The sequence below is a fragment of the Bactrocera neohumeralis genome, chromosome 2 (assembly GCF_024586455.1).
Source record: "Bactrocera neohumeralis isolate Rockhampton chromosome 2, APGP_CSIRO_Bneo_wtdbg2-racon-allhic-juicebox.fasta_v2, whole genome shotgun sequence".
NCBI lineage: Eukaryota > Metazoa > Arthropoda > Insecta > Diptera > Tephritidae > Bactrocera > Bactrocera neohumeralis.
The window spans coordinates 46,257,634-46,278,986 of record NC_065919.1 but is presented as its reverse complement, the minus strand read 5'-3'; positions in this window follow the sequence as shown (position 1 = coordinate 46,278,986).

Sequence of the window (21,353 nt, the reverse complement as noted above, 5' to 3'; positions counted from 1 at the left end):
AAAAAGGACATTGTCGTTTTGAGAGTCGTTAATCGTTAATACAAGTTGTTTCGCAGTTAATGTTAACGCTGCAGAAAAGGAGAGAAAAACTTTTTAAAATTGATTCAACACAGAAATTTTTGTGAAATAATACAGCACCTTTTATCTTTGAATCTGGCAATGAAATCTGTGAACCCTTGATAGATACTTACCTTTTATAGTTAATTTTTGCCAAATTTCACCCCAAGTAAAAATCACACTACTTAATATTATTCCAAGAATGAGGCTTGCTCCCAAACAAATTTAAAAAGATGTCAAAAAATATGTATGACCAGGAATTGTCGGCTTTGGTTCGTTGAAACGTTAATAGAATCTTTCGAATCTATCTATGCAAAGGAGAGAAAATTGATAAGGACAGAATATGTATCACGTCGGTCAACTCTCATGTACAAATATTCCTTTTCCTTTAATTTTCTGATTAAACCGTTGTATTGATGTATCGCCAAAAACTTCCATTATTCCATCACCGGCACGCGATCACTTCTTACTTACGTAATTAATCGCTGCTTCTCAAAGCAAATCGAAGAAAGTGATGAATGGAACATCAGCAGAGTCGTCGCTGATCAAGGCACGCAACAGTTGCTCACGCGATTAATTGTTATTGACACGCACAAGACAACACTTGAGGAAATATTGTCCGCTTCTTGTGTTATATTTCATTTTACTTACGTCTATGTGAAATGTGATTAGTAATGCATGCGTCAAGTCGGATGTTGTATGGCACGCCTATATTGAATGCATGTTACCGGTAAGAGACTCGCTGCTACGTTTTTTACACTACTTTAACGGATTATTTTGACAGGTAAGTTTTTGATTTAGATTAATTGCGAAGTTATGTTCATATTTGTCTATACATTTAAATAATTTGGACTGCCGGTGGAAACTGTATTTCGAAGCTGGATGAACGTGTAACTTATTAACTTCACATTTTTCAAGACTTTTATCTAATAAACGAATATGCTCTGACTACTTAAAATATATATTGATCTATTACAATAATACTCATCAAAATTATATAACGATAGCTGCTACATTCATTTACTTTAAATTGATGAACAGCAAAGCATATAGATTTTTAGATTTGAGAATTAAGTTTCCTAGACAACGCAAAACGCTTTAGACAAAAGGCGAAGATAAAGTCAAGAATTTTTGGGCTACTTGGTTACAGAGTATTGTTTAATAATGGTCTGCTAGCATTCGGTATTTTATGTTAAAATATATACATACATATATCATTCATACTTTATTTAACTGGATGGTTGTACCTAGAAAAAATCCCGAAAAATTTGAATTACATATCAATTTTGTGCCAGTAATTTGAATATCTAGTGTATGAATTATTCGACCACAAACAAATTTATTATTTGGCTTCGAATTTGCTACAATTAAGAAAAAAAACGTGAACCAAAAGCGAACTCAGACGGAGAGTTCAAAGTGCCAAAAACGTGACGGCGTGCCCACGTCGCTCACCAGTTTTGCTCGTTTCAGCCTGATTGTGGAAATGAGGCATGCCACAGGGGACCGAAGTTGCAGTGAAATTTTTATAGTCAAAAATCGGTGGATTTTTCTCTATACACTACTAATACACATAAATATGAAATTTAATAGCTTGAAACGCGATTAATCTTGAACTTATTACAAATACAGAATTCATAAGAAAACAAGAAATTGCAAGCAAGTTTAGGTGTTGGCGAACATTACCTACATTCAAGATTTTTATAACCTAAATTGAAATTAGAATATTTTAGCAGAGTTCAAAATTAACTTGTGCAAAAGTGGACTTAGTTAAAATCATACTATATTTTCTCGTTGCCCATTTATTATTTAAACAACTCTATTGACCACAATAACTAATTATTTTTCGAATAACTTATGATATTTCCAAGAAATACATCTTCATTTTCTTTATTGCCGTAGATACGGCTACGCGGTTATAGCCGAGTTAACAATAATTGCAGATTCCTAGCGAAGCCAGGTCCTCCTCCACCTAGGCAGGTACTGCGTCGAATACTTTCAGAGTTGGAGTGTTTTCGCACATTTAGATGACATGACGTAGCCGCTATCTCTTAATTCGCTGACCTATGTCAATGTCGTCGTATAATTCGTACAACTCATCGTTCCACCGATTGATTTGCACCTAAAATAAATGCAATCATTGTTTTGTATTTTCTTTGTAATTTCATTATAGAAAGACTTACACCTGAATAACCTTTACAAAATTGTGTGATATCACAGCGTTAGACTTTTTCTTGTGCGGATATGTTGATTCAGACATTGAAGGAAAATATCATGTCATTTTCCAGTTGCCAGTCGAAATGCTCGAACGAGTCATCGCAAATTCGACTCAACGGATAGACCATCTGAGACGTAGCCGCGCTCAATATTTGAAAGAGATAATTTTCAAAAAATGAATGTCAAAGATTGTTCTTTAAAATGATAATAAACACTCCTCATTAAATTTGAATTTCCTGTGTTTATTTCTTTAAAAAAGTAGGGATCTTCGAAATGGATCACCCTTTACAGACTATACAAGAACTTAGTACTCAAATTCGCTTACCAATATACCAAATTCGCTTAACAAAGAAAAGTCAATGAAGACCAATGTTTATAAAAAACTCAAATAATAAGTACACAGGCTTTCGAATGCCTTCGCAATCATTAATCAATTTATTTACAATTTAAAATATGTTGCGAAGAGGTATTTGAAAATGTGCCAATTGAGTGAATGGATCATTGCCTTGACACTACTTCTAGACAATTAAGGGATATAGAGTTCAATATTCGGAACAGTTCTTTGAAAAAATCAACAGTACTCGAACTCATTAACACTCTGTATTCAACAGGCCCATTAGATCTAATCGTCGGTAAGAGATCACTCTATTGGTCCAAGACAGACAATTTTTAAATTACTACTTCGATATAATACTTTTTAGTCATGCATATCCTCAAAAATACGATGTAATTTTGATTTATATATACGTGTGTTTGCTAATGGACTATAGACATTTGATAACTTGATATCTGAGTATTTATAAAAAGATACAATTATTATAGGGACATGCCACAAATTGCTCCAATACTGCAAAATTATACAGGTGTTGTTTGGCAAAGGAAAATTAATTGGTAAAGCATAGTATTTCGTTTATCTATATGCTCCCCTGCTAACGCGTAGCCTTCTCGAGTTGTTATGCTGTGACTAAGCTCGTGTACAGGCGTAAAGCTTGGTGAAAAATATTACCGTATTGAGTAATATGCTTTGGGGTTTCATAATTTTACGCACTTTCTCTCTAAAAACACAAAAGTGAGAAAATAATACTTGCATACCAAAGACATCAACTGTTCACAAGCAGAAGAGTTGAATGAAATGGGCATACAGGTATTTATTTACACATGTCCGTTGCATAAAATAGTTACCTAACAATTTGGCATTCCTGCTGTCACTCAAATGATATTTTTCAATTGTTTCATGCTTGTTGGGCTATTATTTTAAAATTTCTACAAACGTGATTTTTTAAGAAAATGACTACGCACTGCTGTCAAAGGAAATATTTCCTAATACATCATACATTTTGGTTTTACAATCGAACTACTGCTTTATTTCATTTAATAAATATTGTCATAGAGAAACACGAGTGAGAAATTCTGCTGCTTCGAAGCTAAATAAAATGTTATAATTAAATTGAAAGGATCTTAAGAGATGAGATGTATAGTACCTTAATTATACTCTGAATGATACAAACAACCGTTAGGTGAATAAAAGAATTACACACTGAGTCACATGTTGGTAAAAAATTACCTAATGACTTTCCATCAGCATTTCTTCACCATTCATAAAAACACCGGACCTACACTTTGCCATGAATGTGCACTTAAGACAACGCGTAAATTCCAAAAGCAGCCGTACCTGTAATGTACTGTTGTTGCACGCTTCTTCAGCGGGTTCATTACCTCTGAACGTGGCATCTGCCACAAAGCCACAACACCAACCAAAGGAGCGCCGGTCAATAAATACACATTTACCAGTGAAACGACTTGTGTTTACTTTTCGTTGTTGGTTGTTGTTGCCGTTGCTGATCTTTTTGACATTTTCACTTACTTTTGGTTTCGCGTGCTTTGTAACGTTTACAATGACAGCGACAACTTCCGCTCATTTGCTCTTCGCCACGATAATACAAGATGAAATTGCGCTTTAATTAGACATGGGCTTTTTGTGTTCAACATCACTTGCTGCTCGTGACTCCAAATTTTTTAGCATTCACAACCTCGTGTGAAAAATTGTCAGAGTATTTTTATGCGACGTGGATGACCTAAGTAAACTGAGGGACAGTAATTGATACTAAGACGTTGTTCTAGCATTTTGCAAATCTTCTTCACTTAGCTGGGAAATTTCACATTTTGCTAGAAAAAACGTGCTAGATATTATAAACCGAAAAGCGTAATAAATAGCAATGAAAATTGAAAATTTGTGAACAAATTACTGGTCTGACTAACCAATAGATACAGCAAAACGAAGACGCATCTTCGCAATCAGAACTGTCAACTTTTATTTAACAGCTAATGTGTGAACAAGGATATTCTAGTCTTTGAAATAGTTTTCTTTAATTTAGTTTTCTTATATTTACAATGGTTTGTCAAAAAAGTCTTGCGGTATTTTTATTGAATTTTTTTTTTATTGAAATTGAAATTAATTTTTGATGACTCATGCCCAGCTCTTGACCGATGCTGCTACTATGCCGGTCTCTTTCGACCAATTCAGCGATTTTATCGCAATTTTCGACGACAGGCCTTTCGGAGCGTGGCGCATCTTCGACCACCTCTACACCAGAACGAAAACGTTGAAACCGTCGTAGTGCGGTGGAAATGGAAACGATATCGGGTCCATAAACTGCACAAATTTTATTGGCGGCTTGAGATGCATTTTTGCCTTTATCGTAGTAGTACTGTAAAATATGCCGGTATTTTCTCTTTATTTTGCTCCATGTTTGCGACACTATAACTCATGAACGGCTTCAAAGAAACGACAATCAATCAAACACGTGTTGAGCTTTCCAAAGAGGTAAAGCATGACCCGATGCGACGAATAAAACTAGAACTAGACTTTTTTGACAACCTATTATGTTCACTTGTAATTGTAGCTGCTTCTAGCATATGTGACAATGCGCATTGTTAACAAAACGCAAATCGAGGAACTCACCAACACAATGCTTACAAGCAATAGTCAGGTGCAGCACAAAGAGACAACCATTAAGCCGGCTTTATTGATGTCAACGGTTCTGATGACTCGTTTATTGTTGCTGGCAATTTGCAGTATTTGTTTTCTCTTCATGTACTGCAGCGATTTCTCCAACAACTTCTCTTTCTCAATACTTGTTTAAGCAATATTTGTTTCATGAACATTGGAGTCAACAACATTTGGTTCGCCAACATCTAACGAAAACTTTGCAACATTTGTTGCTTTTGCTTATTGCTCTTGCAACATTTGATTCACAATGTTAATGATCGCTCGCTCTTCCAGAGAACATAAAAATATTGTTTTACGTTATTTGGCTTATCTCTTTGGTGTTGTTTGCGTCCCGGCACTGCAGCGTAGCATCTGCTAAACGCTTGCGGCTGTTTTGCGGTTATCGCGTGACGCTTTCAGGGATACGCCGTTAACACCCTGTCAGTTTGCAGCGAGTATTCGTACGGTCAAGACGCTTCTTTCGGTATAATGAGTTATCGGCGTATTTTGCTGAAGCTTACTTATTGACCTACTTCGCCTACTTACTGGCTAAAGAGATACTTAAATAATATGTAAATTTTCTCAGTTTTGACTATTGCTCGCAACTGAAAATTGTTCTCTAGAGAAATTAATCAAATTTAAAATAGTAAATAGGCAAAAAGCCAAAAAAAGGCTAGTATGTGAAAGTGTTCTTGCTGAGCATTTATATTTGATTGAACTTTAACTTTAATCAGAAAAATAAAAAGTACAAAAAAACATGGCAAATGAAATAAAAAAATGTTAAATTAAGAAAAATAGCTATTTGATTTTTACCTTTCATTGTGATTGACTCTGTTGTTCAATTGAAATATAGACATAAACTTGATAGATATGGCAACACCATATTCCGCGCTCTCAATTTTTTTTAATGTAAAAGAAAAACTCTGTTATAATTAATAGCGTCTTTCTTTCCTTGTTTAAATTTTCATAATTATTTCACATTAATTCATCAAATCAAAGCAAAATATAACATTTTAAGGTATTCAAAGTAGTGAAAAGTTGCCAAAGCGTCGACTGGTTTTAAAGGTTTCATTAAATGTGGTGCACTTACTTGGTTCTAATTTGTTATCTACTTTAAAAAGGTATCTCCGAAATTATTTATCGAAAATCAACCAAATGCGGAAATAAATATTTTATTTCTCTCATTCTCTGTGCTTTGTTTCTGATAATGTTTGGAAGTAGATATACTCGGGTACATTTAATTTCTATGCTATTATTAGTTGGCTAGAGGCAGTTACGAGCAGAAAGCGATATCGGCTTTAAACAAACAAAACATATCGAATAAAATGCAACGAAAATTTTGAAAAATATTCTTGAGTCCTGTTTGATCCTTAAGGACTTTGTAAAAATTAATCCCTGGCAGTTGCACAAACATGTTTTCTAATTCGGAATATCTCTTTTATACTTGGCACGCAATAAAAATACCCATCGACATTCAAACCCCTTTGCAACTCCATATAATTATTAATTCATACAAGTGCAATAAAACTAATTACAGCGACTACCTAAAAGTGGCAAATTTATGTAAACTGACTCAAGTATATTACATCAACTGGAGATTGCTATTAAAAACTGTCAAATGAAACGCTAATGTTATCACTAAATTTCTTTTACCGATTAAATGAATTTTAAGAAAATAAAAATTGACCATATTTTAGTTTATTTATTTGATACAATTAGTTTTATTATCCAAAGAAAATTCACTCTTTAAAATTTATTTAATTGCTAGTTGATGCATTGCATAATGACAAAAGTGTGGAAAGTGGAATTTTGCTGAGAAATTTACTTAATTTAAAATGTTCACAGCTCCCTTGGCCTACAGAAAATGAAGGAAAAGAGAAAAATTCTATTAAATAGCTTTATTTATACGCTTAAATCTATTTCCGGCATATCTTATTATAAAATGAAAATAAATTTGGTTGACCCGCTGATAAAGGCCTGCCGACTTTCCTTTCCCCTTTTTATTACTATTATTCTTAAGTTCATATCAAAGTTGCGAAGTACTTGGTATAGCATCCACGACAGTTAGGTAAATCCAAAAACAAAAAAGTAGAAATCACCGCAAAAATCTGATTTCCCAAAAATAATCGTTATGCTCCCACACAGATAAATATAAAGAAACCACACGAATGTGCCCATAAACAAAAACATTGATATTTTTTTACTTAAAATACTTCCACCACTTCAATGGTATTCGGTTTTGCTTTAGTTTTAGACAGTAAAGGAAAAATGGCATGAGGCTTAAAACTTAAATGAAATTATTCATAGACACGCAAAGGCCATAAATGCACATGATGTTGTTATGTTTGCTTAACAAAATTAATATAAATCCATTTGCAGCCCGTTGATCTTGGTTTCACGGCAGAGCTGTGATCATCTTCCAACAAGTTCGTTCCTTAAGTCTTTTATTTTGGAAAAGGATGCGTTTACCCAAATCAAAAGTTTTGTACATTTATGAACATAAATTTTAGCCGCGTAATTTATCTTGCTTATTTGAAGCATATATCAAAATAATGTAAATTTTATATAATAAATAAAGAAGAAAAATGGGAGTATAAGGAAATTATTGTGAGAAAAATATATTTCTCTCGCTACACTGTGTATTTTATAATAACTTAACGCAAGAATTAGAAATATTTTTTATTTCATATATTTATGTTGACAGGATTTAACACCATAACCATTAAAATTAATACACATTTATATATATTTAAGAATGGACAAAATGCATAATGAAGCTGTGCAGAAGCTGTAAAAAAGACAGTAATGCTGACAGCGGAGAGACACAGTGAAGATGCACTGACAGCCAGTCAATCAACTGTTTGAAAAACTGAGAAACTGTGCAGTGGACAAACCGCCAATTAAGAAATTACTTCCATGTGTGTACTTAGGTGAGCTTTAACACACATATCCGCACATACCAGAAGGATGGTGCTTCACAGATAAAAACCAAAAGAGATATGTTTGATAGAGTAAAAAGATTAGCTAAATTTAATAAAACAAACTAAAGGAAAACACATGAGAAACTACAGATTGTTATCGTTGCTTTTTCATCTTTGACAAGTAGATAATAGTAAACAAATAAGCAAGATAATTAGTGAGTCGCTTGATTAACTAAATAAGCGAGAGGTTAATAAGCCCTTTTATAAAGCTTTGCTTGAAAATATTTGCATAATTGTTTTTGTTCTACAACAAATGCGCAAGTGTTAATTTATTAACCAGTATACTGCTTTTCAAATTTGGTGTTTTAGATTCAACAAATAAAATTTTAACTCTCTTCGAAGTCTTATGGAGCTATTGCCTAAGGTCCTGAGCATTAATTAAATAATTTACTAAGATGCTGAATTTGAAATAACATAGGCAGTTTTTATGACTAGGCTATCAAAAATCTTCAATAGCTAGAAGACATACTGTGAGACCACTTTGATCTGATATTGCAAACTTCATATTCAATAAATATATTTTTCAGAAAAAAATCCAATACTTGCTGCCACTTTATTGTTGGCAAAAAGTAGTTACAACAGAACAAATGTAAACAGTGTCACAATTAAAAATTGCAAGACTTATAGCGCCAGAAATATTTCAATACAAGGGAAACATGCTTCACAGTGGCTTTAGCATATTGTCTTTGTATTTAGTAAGACTGTTGTAACCGTTCTTTGAATAGCCCACTTTGAAGTCTTCGATGCACTTTTAACACTTGGTTACAGCACAGTGGATTGAATATTTCGAGGCTGGTCGGTCTTTCGGACAGTCTACATTGAGCAAAAAGCCACTGGCTGAAGAACCCGATAACTCATACTTTTAAGATTTTTCGCTAGCTTACACTTCGCAACGTGAGACCAAGGCTGACACCGCGATTTGCGTAATGTATAGAGCTGTACATGTGTGAAATTAAAAATCCAAAAACGTAGAGTATGCGGAAAGGAAATTGTAAAGTGGGTTAACAACAATATACATATGCACTAGGACAGTCTGTATCAACTCAATTTGAATATATAGTATCACAACTTACGAAGCTTACATTTTATAATGCTTATACTTACATTATATCGCAGTTGCTGTTATGTTAATATTTCCTTTGATGACTGTGGCCTCTGTTAAAGTTATCTTGCAATGAATACCGACATCAATCATACTTACAAGACTCTACAAGCTTTGTTTCAAATTGTTTTAAGTTTTTTGTTTTTATAAATAAATTTCAATGAACATTTTAGTTACTAAACTGAAAAACCTGCATACTTATCAGTACACACACGTGTACCCTCTTAGTAGATGTGCGTATATAGTGTGAAATTCTAGACAATAATCCCCTGTTTGAGGCGTCGTTAACTAGCTGCGAATGCTCTTTAAAAATCACCTAAAACATTTGCAAATGCAATTTCAATGTCACCGTACCTTCTGTACTTTATTTTATGAATGTACTTAAACTTTAAAAGTGAAAAGCCTGTTAAAGCTTTTCTAAAACTACACTAACTATCAGTCCGATAAATCAAATTAAATTCTCACGATACTGGAAACTACATAGAATTTATCCGCTCAAGAGCTGTCATTTTAAGATCTAGTTTAGTTTAAGTCCTTGAGGCATAAATTAAGATTGTCAACTTAGGAGTAACACCCAGCAGTAGGGTCGTCATAAATTCTCCTTATCATGCTGTGACATTATTATTTGATCAATGACCTTTGTAATTTCTGCTTCATTTCATTTCTTAATTCATGTAATATTTCGTCACACAATAAATTGCATATTGTGCAATAAATCTGAATATTTGACCAAATTTGGAGAAAGTGGATAATTGCTTGGCAGCAGTGTGCCCATTAATGACTGAGGCAACCAACGCGTGGTCACGCCGTTAGCCAATGTTGATACAAACGCAATCGAACTTCTCTTGTGTTTCATTAAATAAATCTTACCTTTCTTTAAGTTTTATAAATTTAAACTTTGAAATTTGGAAAAATGCAAATGAAAAACAAAAACAAAAATTGGATAAATTACGTTTTGCCTTTTACCGCGCTTAAAGACAAAATAAATTTTTTTCTGAGTTAATCAACTATTTTTCTATTTTATGCTATCAGCTGAAACCGAAAGTCTCAGAGACCATAAGTTTCTTTCTTAGGTTTTAACTATCACTAGCTAACCAAGTTTGTGCTAGACAAGCATTTCTTAACCAAATGTACTAGCAGAAGAAAACACAGAACACTGAACGGCTAAGTTCGGGTACAACTGAACATTTCAACTTGCAAGAATCAAAGCCAGGGAAGTATCTTAAGATATAAATCGTCAACCAGAGGATCGGAATTAAAGAAATATTATACACATATACATATAAATACATTACGATATATAAATCATACACTGACTGACATATTCGGCATAAGATTCGTAGACAAACGAAAATCATTATACTTGTATATAGTAAATGACAGTTGTAGTTAGATGGACCCGATTTTATATATTAACGGTAAATGGCGATTTGTGGGCGCGGCAGTAGTCCGATTTCGCCCATCTACGAACTGGTAGTTTTTTTTAGGAACACGCATACCATGTTTTATCAAGTTACTTTCATTTTTACTGCAGTTACACGGACAGACAGCCAAAGACATGGATTTCAACTCGTTTCGTTATATTGATCATATATGTATAGTATATTTAATCCTATATTTATCTCGATTAGTTTTAGGTGATACGTACAACCGTTCGCTGAACAAAACTAATAAACTCTGTAGCAACTGATACTCTTGAGTATAATCAATAAAATATATAATATAAAGAAAATTTGTAAAAATGCCGCCCTGAAGTTCTTACGCTCTAAGCAATTGCTTAACTTTCCTATATGGACGGGCCGGCCCTATACCAACACTTAAGAAACAAACTTTAAATAAATATGTATCATTAGGTTTACAGATAATTTTCTGAACTCTAATTCTAGTAAGCATTGTAGTATGAAAATATTATATCTGTCTACAGCATTAAAGCGTTCAAAATATATTCTACTGATCTACAATTTCAAAAAGGTGAGTTTAGTGCTATCTAATCGTTATCTTTCCTCACTGAATCTTTGACGCTGTGAGCATTATGACGGCAGCTTCTTGTCAAAAATAGTAAATATTGTGAATACAGAAGCAGCATTTATCTTATATCCAAATACATATTTCTTAATATTTTTTTAGACCCCAACATACATTATCGCTGAATAAACTATGATGCTAATTAAGGGGTCAGTAGGGTAATATGGCCTGTTTTTTGACATTTTTTTGTCGTAGAAATATTTATTCTACAATAGAATTTTTTTCACATATCATGACGTATATCGTGGAGTGTAAAAAAATTTTTTTCGGAATTTTTTGATGACATCTGTCGGAGAAATGGCTGGGTGAATGAGATGCGTTTTTTCACTGGCGGACACGATTTCTCATGTTTGGATCATCTGAAACACAAAAACCCAATTTATTCCTAAAAAGTACGTGAATGGTTATCGCCCCTACTAGAATCATGAAAAAATGTTGATAAATAAAAAAGTAATTAAGGTTTTTTTTTTTAATTTTTCCCCATGTTTTTTTACATACATTTTGTCATAACATTGTCAATAAATTATAAAAAATACAGTTACGATAGACAGGCGTTTTGTGAACACTTAAAAAAAAATTAAGCAAATCGGTTGAGTGGTTCAACAGGAATCATATCCGCCAGTTTAAAAAATTGTGTTTTGAGAAAAACACGTTTAAAGTTGGAGGTGTGCACTCCGAACGTCGAGCGGTATTATTATTTTTGGGTCTTTTTCGAAACCTTCCAATGGTAAAGTGGGCTTCTAAGGGTATAAGGGAACAGAAAATGCAAAACAAATTTTGAAAAAGATTACCCTACTGACCCCTAAGCTATTCATTGAAATTTGGATCTTTGATTTTGATTTTGAGCACCGATTTGATGAATAGTAAATGCTCCCTTGCAGTGTTGTCATAAATTAGAGCTTTTTGGTAATCACTTTGAAATTTCACACTTGGCGGCATTTAGTTTTGAGATTTAATACTCATTTTGCGTAGACAATAGATAGCGCTTTTTATACAATATCATTGTTATGTAAAATCAACTAGTAAACTAAAGAGCATAGTATGGGGACAAAGTCAATGGATATATGTACATATGAAGGCATTCAGTCAATATAATATATTGTTATTTCCTTATGCGCAGATAACATGCGTTTTTTAATAACAGATTAAAATTTTGTTAAGCAGTGAAATAAAGACAAATTATCATATTTCTTATTTTACTGAATATTTAATTTACGTGTGAACCGGCACCTTGGAATTTTTATAGATAAGCAAATTTTATGCCTTAATTAGCTTTAGATGGCATTTGCGGTGATCGATCAACCCTTTAGAGCAGTATTACATATTCAAACATAATGTACAGTAAACTTATTGAAGTAAAGGCAGCGCTCACTTTATTCAAGTTTTTAGTCATATGCCTCTTCTGCCAGTAGCGCGCAGGAAAATTTTTATTAAATTAAATTCCGTCAAAGAAGCCTTGAAAGCGATTCCGACCAAGATATTATATCTAATTTTTATAATCCATTATCTATCATTTTTAGTTGAAGCCTTTGCAAAGATCCATATAACGCCGTCTCGAACAAAAAAATTGTATACACGTATATGTATGTCAAAGACAAGCAGCTTGGTTATGTGCTCAAAATAAAGAATGCTGGAATAAAAGCCAGAAGTTTTTCTTTATCAACTCTTCGGGCATTACTTGCAATCACAAGAACTGTTCCTCCGCAGTTGGGAACTACCATAAATTCAAAACATAGTAAAAATGAAAAAAATGTATGCTGACATTTATTTATTTTCTCGAAATAACCAAATCTCCGTAATTGCTGCTTCGGCTTAATTTTAATTTTTGGTATTCACTTTTACTCTCTTTAAATATGGGTATTGCTGAAATGAAAACTGTTTTTGATCTCACAGTTATTTGCAATCGTGGTGAACACCATAATAGTGGCACTCATTTATTGGGTTGTCAGTAATCGGGTATTTGGTCATTTAACATGACTTATGCGCAAATACAACTGATATTGTGAGCACTCAGCCGTTTAGCTTGCACAGGTTTGGAGCGCATGACGTGTGGGCTTGCGGCCGAAGATGCGCGATTTGCAAGTCAATGCTCACACGCCATCCACAAAATATTATTCGTTTTATGCTTCGCTGCACATGCCAATAGAAAATATCATTACTAACTTGCCTAAAATACTTTATGTGTATTTTCTCTTCGAAATATTTACTTTACCATATATGCATATGCATGTATTTACGGTCCATTTATGTAACGAAAATTTTTAGTTAAGTTTGGGTGTGGTACTGGTAGATCTTTTTCTTCTGTCTCCTCCTTTCTAGTTAAATTTCATGCATTGTGTAATATTTTAACGCGACACTGTTTTTCGAAAAAATTTTAGTGATTTTGGAACTAATCGTGCTTTCATTTTTGACTTGAGTAAAAATTAAGACATCTTACCACAAATCGCCATTAACCGAAAACACATAAAGTGCCATAACTAAGCGCTAAATTAAGATTTTTTTTTAATATATACATATTTATTTGCAATTTATCAATTGACAATCAGCAAATTTTTTAAATACATTAACAGTGACAGGATTGATTGTTCTCCATTGAGACTAATCAATATATGTATTCTTAAATTATTTTATTTGCTTAAAATCTTTTTAAAACTACTTAAAATCTACATGGAAGATCCAAAATGTGAGTTCGTTTTAAGCATCTAACATCCATACTGTTGTCTAGCAAATTTATTGCCAGTAAGTTTTAATGATTAGACAATCTACATATATAAATACTTTCGACAAGATTTGCTGATTTCGTCTTTAACAGAAGGTATATTTAAGTCTTTATGGATTTCGAAGTTGCTCACAAACCAAGGAGCATTTACAATGCTTCTTAAAGTTTTGGATTGTTATCTTTGGAGAATTTCAATGTTGGATATACTCGCCGTACCCCATAACTGTATTGCATACGTCCATACTGGCTTAAAGATTGACTTGTAAAGTAGTACTTTATTTTCAAGGCTAAGTTGTGATCGCTGGCCTAAAAGCCAGTACATTTTTTTAGTTTTAAATTTGAGATGCTTCGTTTTTTCTTTTATGTGTATCTTCCAAGTGATTCGTCTGTACAAATAAAGACCATGGTATTTCACAGTTTCACTTTCAGGTATTATGGAGCCATTTAATGTTACGGGGGGACATTTCTCAATCCTTAACGTAAACGTTATTTGAACGGATTACTGTGTACTTACTTCTATCTTCCAATTCTTTAGCCATTTTTCGACAATATTAAGTTGTTCTTGTTAGTGAAGTGAGGCATCACTAGGATTAAAACTGGTGGCGATAAATGCCGTATCATCAGCATAAATTGCTACCTCTAAGCCATTAGTGATCGGTAGGTCAGCTGTAAATATTGTATATAATATGGGGCCCAAGACGCTCTCTTGGGGAACTGCAGCGTCAATCGAATACAGATCAGAAAATGCATCTTTTTCCTGGACATTGCACGTACGATTACTTAAAAATGATTTTATAAGTATGTAGGTAGTAAGGCGCTGGAAGCCATTTCTTTATTTTATAAAATAACCCTGGGTACCGTACTGCATCAAATGCTTGATTAACATCTAAAAATACTCCTGCGCAGTATTGCTTACGTTCGAAAGCGATCGTGATAATTTTAACAATTCGATGACATTGCTCAGGAGCTCCATGACCCCTTCTAAACCCAAACTAGTGTTCAGGTAATATGTTTTGGTCCTCTAAAACAGGTAACATTCTCTTTAAAAATATCTTAGAGAAGGTCGCCAGTAAACTAATTGGACGGCATGAAGAAGGGCAGTACATTTTTGGGCCAGGTGTCTAAAAGTAAGACCATCAATTTTATCAAAACCAGGCGATTTTTTAAGTTTAATTTTCTTTATCTCAGTCGTTACTTCCTTGATAGAAATTCTTCGAATAAGCAGGCTCATCTGGCAAGGCGATTCTAGGAAGTTTTGTACCTCAGTAGTGTTTTCATTATCTGGAATTACGTTTGGTCTAAAAACTGAATGTTAATGGTAAGCAAAAGCTTCGGCTTTCTCTTGATTTTCTCTGCACCTGTGACCATATCTATTTTCAGGGTTGTTTGCATGGTTATCTAAATTCCTTAGACACTCTGATGTTTCTTGATCTTTTATTTCTCGCAGTTTGGACTTCAAATCATTGGTTGTCTTGTTCAAAATTCTTTTGTCAAGAGGAGTCCGATTAATTTGCCATCTCTTCCTGAGTAATCTTTTCTCTTTTATTAGCCGTCTTAATTCAAGGGGAAGAAATGGTTTTTTAACTTCGTTAACACTTGATTGTGAAGTGAAAAGAAATCCCGCTTCATGAATAGTATTTGTAGATTTTAAGGGCATATCTAAACTAGTTCGATTCACAAGCCAGTTTCTAAATCCGTATTTTGCGTAATAATCTTGTATGGTTTTTCCATACTTGACACAGTAGTCCCAAAAGTTACAATTATTGGTGAATGATCAGAGTTTAAATCAAAGCTCTCCTTAATGTGGAGTTGGTGTTGTGATATTCCTTTGTACACCACAAAATCTAACAGGTCCGGTCTTTTACGAGGTTCACTAGGTCAGAATGTAGATTTTCCGGTAGAAATAGTAGAGTAATTGAACTTTGTTATACATTTAAATAGCTCAGTTCCTTTGGGGTTACTCAGTCTAGATCTCCACCAAGGATACTTAGCCTTATAGTGCCCTCCAGCAGTAAAGTGGTTACCGAGACTTTGAAAAAATGTTTTATAGTCGTCTAATTTAAACGCAAACCGCGGAGGTAGGTACACCGCTGCTATAGGTACATCAATATGCATACATTTAATTTGAATAACTGCAGCTTGTATATTTACTAAATTCACGTTATCAAGTTTTTTAAATTTAAGAGTGTTTTTAACAATTACTGCTGCACCTCCGTGTGCCTTCTCAGACGGATGGTTAGCATTTATGACTTCAAACCCCTTTATATATACATATATGATTTTGTGCAGTAGTAAAGTGATTTTGTCCTTTAGCATTCCATATGGCTAAAATACGAATATCTACATACATAAAAATAATTTATTTACAAGGAGCATTATCGTATTAAGTAAATTGCTTAATTGCTCAGCTTGTTTTTCTAGAAGTTTTTCAATCCTTGACAATGCATCACCTTGATTGTTTATATTATCATTTCCCACTACCTGAGCATAAGTTGGCTGATTGTTGTTGTGGTTTAAGTTATTTAATTGACTACTGGTTTTATGAAGTTTGGCTGGCTATAATTGGACCGGCTTTTTTGAGATTGGCTCTTATCCAAAACATTGGTAGCCTACTTTTTGTTGGACATAATTTTTTGATAAATTATACATCCTTTATAACTGGCAGCATGGTTCTCGAAACAATAAGCACATTTAGCTGGAATGTTTTTATCTTTTGGACAGTTGTCACTTGGGTGTTGTAGCGAACATTTAACACATTCAAATTTTTTATTGCAAAATGATTTTGTGTGGCCGAATTCCTGGCAACGAAGAAATTGAACGATATCGCTTACCTTTTTTGGTGATTCTATATTAACAACAGCGTTCCCAATATATTTTACGTTGTAACTTTCCGCTTTAGTATTATCTGGCACAAGATCTAAGAAAAACATATTTAGTGGCTCCTTAGTGATGCGACTTTTTATGTTATTAATACCTCGAACAGCATGCCCAAGCAGCTCAACATCGGCTTAAATTGTTTCCAATGGCGTAGTGTAATGAAGATGTTTGATTACTACACGAAAGGCTCTGTCTTGCTTTAGTTGAAACGTATGAAATTTAATATTATCATTTCTCATCACTTTGATGAGTTCTCTATATTTAGCGACCGTCTTAACCATGATTCTTACATTGCCATCACGTTGTGATTTATAGCTGAATTCTTTGACATTAATTTTAGTTTATGATAACTTTATAGACCACTAATTTCACAAACGTCGCCTATAAAAATTGGTGAGGTTTTTGGAGCTTCCAGTATTTCACTTCTCGCACGCTCTTGTTCAACCGCATTTTTATCATTCATTATGTTATCAGGGTTTGTATTCTTCGTCAACATCGTTATTTAAAATATTGAATTGGCGACCGCAATGCAGGTACTTATTATTGTAGTTATTATTTTTAGCGAACAAACAGGTGTCACAATTATTATTATTTTCTTTTTTGTTCCTTTGCTTTTCTTTGCTTTGTAAAGAAGTAGCAACTGATCTATGACCGTTACCAATGAGAGATGTTTTGCTACTCAAATTAAGATATAAAACTGCTATTTGGCACAGGGGATCGCTGTAGTAAGGGGTATCATTGAAAAAGTAGGCTATCACTGGCCATAACAACCGCGCCGTTAGTTCTGCTTTCTCCAGATTGGACAAAAAACAAAGCAAATGGGTCTGGTAATAAACGAGGGTAAGATGAAATATCTCATGTCATCAAACAAACAGTCATCGTACTCGCGACTAGGCTCCCAAGATACTGTTGACAACGTCTGATAGTGTTTAACGTGGGATCCTGCTGGCGACAGCTTAACTCCACGGTGCTCAAAAGCACAACGGATCAATACAATGCGTCGATCAGCGCCCTGAAAACTGGGTAACGATTTTCAGTACCAATCGGCAGTGTGGTATGGACACACTATCCACCTTGGTAGGGCTCGAGGCCCATCTAAAACCTCTGCCGTATTTTGGGTCCGGCACCCGGTTGTAATGCAACTCCACATTCGACTGAAAAAGTCAGTTCTTCCCGCGATTTGGGTTTTAACCACAGCCACCACGAATCTCCACAAAGGGCCAAACCCAATGAGCAGACTGGAGCGAACTCCAGGGGCTACTGCTCCCCGTGGTACCAAGTTAAAGTCTTTGGTATTGACCTTGTAGCCGAAGCTACGACCAGTTGAGCTTCCATACAGCCCTGGACTGGTGGCCAGGATCTTAGTCGCCTCTTACGACAGGCATGCCTTACCGCGGGTATATTCGGTTTCCCCTCGAACCCGGAGGGGTCCCCCCGTACCCGCAGGGGGAAGATACTGTTGTCAGTCATAACTTCGAAGTCATAAATAATTTCGTCTTTCTTAGAACCAGTATTAACATCAGCAACAATGTCAGCCTCGAAATCCAACGCAGAATAATTCTTGCCAACAAGTGCTAATTCGGTTTGAGTACGCAATTGGGAAATAAAGTCCTCTCTCGACGACGAGGACTAAATCCTACGAATCAGTAAGCATTCCCGCTCTTCTTTATGTTTCAGAGGCATGCACGACCAAAACATCGGACGAGTCGATGTTACGAGTTTTCGAGAGAAAAGCTCTGCGGAAGATTCAGGCCTCGCGAATATCACATTCGTTGGAACGATGAGCTGTATGAGATATATGACCACATTGACATAGTTCAGCGAATTGAAAGACTGCGGCTACGCTGGCTAGGTCATTTTGTTCGTCATTTCTGAAGGTATTCGACGCAGTACCCGCAGAGGAAAGCAAAGAAAGAGGAAGACCTCCACTCGTTTGAAAAGACCAGGTGGAGAAGGACCTGGCTACTCTTGGTATCTCTAATTGGCGCCACATTACAAAAAGAAAGGCGCGCTGTTATTAACTCGGCTATAACCACGTAAGCGGCGTCTACGACGGCATTTTAATATCGTAAACATAATAATAGCTTGTTCCACAAAGACTCAATCGACATTTTCACAGTATCAGAAGAGTAAACTTTTACAGTACTTCACTATAAGGTTTACAACAATTAAAGATGTATTAAAATTTAAAGATGTAAAGAAGAGCTATCCGATACCTCAATAAACTTTCAGCTTACAAGTTTAAGCCTATCGTTAAACATAAATAACAAAACGAATGGAGTTTAAACAATTATGGTTGACTTCCAACTGCATATGTAAATAAGTTGTTGCATTATAATTGCTAACTGTAGTCATAATTTTAATTTTATAACATAATATGAATGGTGATATTGTAATAGCTATCAAAACGCTTAACGTGGCCTTTTTTGTTTATGAGAGCATTTACAAGCACTTACAAGTAGCTAATGACAGGTCAAAGAGGTGTCTTTTTCTTGTTTGCAATGACTTTGAAGCTCTTGAGGCCTATTGTAAAGATGCTTATTGTCGGATATTATTGTAAGACAACACTAACATAGTCAGCAGTCGGTGAAAATAAAGTGTGTTGGAATAATAATGAAACTATGCTAATAAGATGTATGTCGGTGCAGTCATGGTGCAGCACACTTGACACACTTTACATTTTCCTCTCTGTATTTTGCTTTACATTCGGAGCATGCAACAATTTGTACTTTTTGAAGGTGAGTAGTCAGATGCAGTAGTCTGCCCGAGATGTTTTACTAAGGTAGGCGCAAAAGTACTCACATAAATATACATATATAAAACATATCTCCATATTAGGAGATTTTGTGAAGATTTTTGTTGCCCCGGGCGCAACGTCTTGAGGGCGGCAAAACGATCTTCGCTGTTTTTTCATATTCAGAAAAAAACTTCAACAAATTTTTTTACAAAATTTATTATAAAAGATACAGAGTTGTACACTCACAATGTAATACGTAATCTGAATAACCATGAAAAATATTCATTTTTACTCGAGTACTCTTCAGTCTTTGAATTTGTCTTATATCTTTTTTAAAAATAGTGATAGAACTTAAAGATGCACTTTTCTAGCTTTGTCTACCGACGTGTCACTCTCACAGTTACCCAATGTTTTGAATGTAACAAACACTTTTATTTCTCCAAATTTTCCAAAATGGTATTTAAAAACTCCAATTCGGGCAAAAATTTCTGCAAATTGTGTCAAAAGTGTACAAGATATAGGGCGAAAATGAGTTTTTTCTATGGCTTTGAATAAGATATCTTTTAAATTTACTATCAATTTCCTCAAAAACCGTATTGTGAGAATTTTGGTACTTCAGAATTTGCGTGGCTTCTAGTTCTTAAATTTTATATACTTAATATCGAAGATACTTTGTAAAAATTCACTTTTGCTCGAACCACCTCATGAAACTTGTAAGTAGGTAGATAAAGGGGGGCGGCAGAACATCCTTGGCACCGGGCGCCCGAAGTTGTAGCTACGCCACTGAAGGTCAGCCAATTAACCAATACCTAACATTTTCATGAAGCTAGGGGGAAGGAGCTATCCTGGAGATAGTGGACCGGACCTGCATCCCGACCATTTCGAAATCGAAGATCGCATGGTAAAATTGGGCGATGCACTGCGACTCCTTGAAAGATATAGAAGGTAACCAACTTCAGAAAGGAGGATGGCAGCCAGAACTATATCCTCCACATAAAGGTCATGTTATGTAGATACATGTAGATACAGAAAGATGGCGTGGGGCATTGGTAGCGCAATCTGGTCGAAAATAACACCACTACATTGGGGGTCAAGAGCTAGCTGGCTAACTTAAAGGTCAACCTGAAGCTTCAAGATACAGACAAAAAACCTGGACTTAATAATAGAGGCTCTTCTCTCGTCCTGCTTTATCTAGAAGTCGGCTTAGATATTTAGGAACTTCGCTGTTTAAGGGACTGGATAAAGTATCAGAACTAGATAATGCAAAATGCAACGTCTTTTTTGAGAGGAGCTCCAGGATATCAAATAAATACTATTACTAATACAAGGTCTTAAAATGCAGTTAATAGATACCATTATATGTGTAAAAATTTTTCAATCAACAAATTCGATGCCGATGAGCAATTGCAGCCGATGGCATTACTGTCATTGTTCGATTTACAAAGCGAAAACTAAACAGGATATGTCAAAAAGTTCATCGACGGAACAACACTACGTTTGCAATGTTTTGACGCATCCAACTCCGTAAATCAGTACTCTGATCGTGTAGCATATGCCACGCTGAAGTTTTCCAGGTAAACGCGATAGTGGACTAGCTGAAGAAGTGAGCAAAATGGACATGACCAAAATATTTAATGCGCACAGATATACAC